Genomic DNA, 3,589 nt, shown 5'->3' on the forward strand with positions numbered 1-3,589 from the left:
GAGCTTCATTTCTTTTCTGACAAGTAGAAACTGAACTCAAAATGATGCTTTTTACACCACCAAGTCATTGTCAGAAAGCTTCATACTACCACGATATCAGGAGAACCCGCTCCTGATGTTTAACATGGGTTCTTTTCTATTTCCTAAGTGTCTCTGCTGGTTTGAGAAATAAAGGGAAAGAGTACAAGAGAGAGAAATTTAAAACTGGGTGTCCCGGGGAGACATCACATGTCGGCAGGATCCGTGATGTTCCCTGAGCCATAAAACCAGCAAGTTTTTATTAGCGATTTTCAAAAGAGGAGGGAGTGCACGAATAGGGCGTGGGTCACAGAGATCACATACTTCACAAGGTAATAAAATATCACAAAGCAAATGGAGGCAGGGCGAGATCACTGGACCGAGATCACAGGACCACTGGATGGGGCGAAATTAAAATTGCTAATGAAGTTTCAGGCACCCATTGTCATTGATAACATCTTATCAGGAAACAGGGTCTGAGAGCAGACAACCTGTCTGACCAAAATTTATTAGGTGGGAATTTTCCTCCTCCTAATAAGCCTGGGAGCGCTGCAGGAGACCGGGGCTTATTTCATCCCTTCGACTTCGACTGTAAAAGGTAGCATGTCTTAAAGGGACCATCTATAGGCCTACCTTCAGGGTGCATTCTCTTTCTCAGGGATGTTCCTTGCTGAGAAAAAGAATTCAGCGATATTTCTCCTATTTGATTTTGAAAGAGGAGAAATACAGCTCTGTTCTGTCCGGCCCACCGGCGGCCAGTTCAAAGTTACCTCCTTTGTTACCTGAACATCGCTGTTATCCTGTTCTTTTTTCAAGATAAACAGATTTCATATTGTTCAAACACACATGCTCTACAAACAATTTGTGCAGTTGACACAATCCTCACAGGGTCCTGAGGCGACATTCATCCTCCTCAGTTTACGAAGAAGACGACGGGATTAAGAGATTAAAGTAGAGACAGGCATAGGAAATCACAAGGGTATTGACTGGGGAAGTGATAAGTGTTCATGAAATCTTCACAATTTATGTTCACAGATTGCAGTAAAGACAGGCATAAGAAATTATAAAAGTATTAATTTGGGGAACTAATATATGTCCATGAAATCTTCACAATTTATGTTCTTCTGCCATGGTTTCAGCCAGTTCCTCCGTTTGGGGTCCCTGACTTCCCACAACACCATGCAACTTCTAACTTGGAAAAAAATTTTCAAATATTTTCATACATGCAATGAAAGTAATCATTAGCATGGCCCTAGAAAGGGTCAGCTTTGCCAAAATTAAGTGGTAAATTGATCCACATTTAATTTGGTTTCCTATATTATATGCTTCTGTTCAGATTGTCTGAAGCCTAGATAAAACACAGTGATGCCTGCTGTCCATTAAATGCTAACCAGTGGAATTTGTGCTATGGTGTTTATTATTCTAGGAATAGAAACAATCTAAGAAGCATAAAGGCAGAAAAGTGAGAAAGGTTGTGATGCCTTGAAGAGTTGACTTAGAGCATATCAAGATGTACTGTGGTGTCATAGAGTCATGGGAAAGAAACTGATGTCACAATGGAATAGTAGGCTAAGATCACCATGAAAAAGATCCAGTGCACTCTCCTAAAGAGACTGAATGATGATCCCAGGAACCAACGTGGCAGGTAAGTTTCTTTTCCTTTACCAACTCTGCTTTGTAGTGGTTGCCTGCTGATCTCTGTTGAGAATTTCCAACATACTTTCGGTTCAGCAGTAAAAATTGCTGTTAGTAATCAGAAAATCTGTTGGTCAATGGCTTGATATCTGCTGTATATGCCAAGTTCACCGTATATAACAGGAACCATCTATCTTTTTTTAACCAAATAATGAAATATTAAGGATTTGCTCTTTGGAAGGACACTGCTGGGAATGACTAGATGGAATGGAGGAGACAGATATTAGAAATAGAAAAGAAAGATTGGAGGATACAGCACTTCAGTTTGAGAAATACAAAGGCGAAGAAAGATGTCAGAGATCAGGGGAATGAAATTTATAAATTAAATACATTATAATAGATAGCCATTCAAGGAATATTCGACAAGGTCACATTGTATTAATCTAATAGATTTTCCTGGAGAAAAGGTTGAATGTTTTCCCAAAATCCATTGATTCCCCTATACCTCTAGAATAGTAGTTCTTATTTTTCCCAACATCCATGTTTTCAGTAAGAATAGTAATCCTAAACAAGCATAGGTGAGACAATGGACTACATGGACCACCTGTCCCCCAAGTTTCCACTTTCTAGTGGGAATTAAAAGTGAGTTATAACAAAGAATAGAGAGGGTTGAAATCGCAATTCAGGTAATCATCGCACATCATTTAGAAGCAAATGACAAACAAAGATTGATCCATGAATAATGGTTGTTGAAAATTAAGACCAAATCAGCATAGCAATGATAATAAAGTATGTCACTGAAATTTTCAAATGCTTATGTAAGGGTCAGTTTGCAATAATGCTAAGCAATGTGTGGCGATAGAAATTCTAAAGGAAGATGGAAAGAAGACCTGCGAAAACGCTAGTGACTCCTTAATTTTAAATAGTCAAGATATTTGGATAATTCTGATAATTAAGAGGGGTTACTGACAGGTGGCAATGTGCTAGCAGCCCTCACTCTCAGTGCCTCCTCAGCCTCAGCATCCACTCTGGCAGTGCTTGAGGAGCCCTTCAGCCCACCACGGCACCATGAGAGCCCCTTTCTGGGCTGGTTGAGGCTGGAGCTGCCTCTCCCTGCTTGTGGGGAGGTGTGGAGGGAGGCGCCAGTGGCAACCCCGACTGCGAGTCGTGCTCGCGGGCCAGTGCGAGCTGTGGCAGGCACAGGCGTGGCCAGGTACATGGAGCAATCGGCTGGAGCTGCCGGCCCAGGGCAGTGAGGGCTTAGCACCCGAGCCAGCAGCTGCCAGGTTGTGCTGGGTCCCCAAGCAGTGCCGCCCGGCATTGCACTCAAATTCTTGCCAGGCCTTAGCTGCCTCCCCACAGGGCTCGGGACTTGCAGCCTGCCATGTCTGAGCTCCCCTGTCTGCAGTGGGCTCCCGGGTGGCCTGAGCCTCCCTGATGGGTGCCGACCCCTGCTCCATGGCATCCGGTACCATTGACCACCTAAGGGCTGCAAAGTGCAGGTGCAGCCCGGGACTGGCGGGCAGCTCTGCCCGCAGCCAAGGTGCAGGATCCACTAGGTGAAGCCAGCTGGGCTCCTGAGGCAGATGGGGACTTAGAGAACTTTTATGTCTAGCTAGAGGATTGTAAACACACCAATCAGCACTCTGTGTCTAGCTCAGGGTTTGTAAATACACCAATCAGTACTCTGTGTCTAGCTCGAGGTTTGTAAATACACCAATCGGTACTCTGTATCTAGCTAACTCTGTCTAGCTAACCTAGTGGGGACTTGGAGAACTTTTCCAGCTAGCACTCTGTGTCTAGCTCAAGGATTGTAAATGCACCAATCAGCACTCTGTGTCTACCTCAGGGTTTGTAAATACACCAATCAGTACTCTGTGTCTAGCTCAAGATTTGTAAATACACCAATCAGTACTCTGTATCTAGCTAACTCTGT

Source organism: Rhinopithecus bieti, unplaced genomic scaffold (genome assembly GCF_001698545.2).
Source record: "Rhinopithecus bieti isolate Rb0 unplaced genomic scaffold, ASM169854v2 scaffold_49457, whole genome shotgun sequence".
Taxonomy (NCBI): Eukaryota; Metazoa; Chordata; class Mammalia; order Primates; family Cercopithecidae; genus Rhinopithecus; species Rhinopithecus bieti.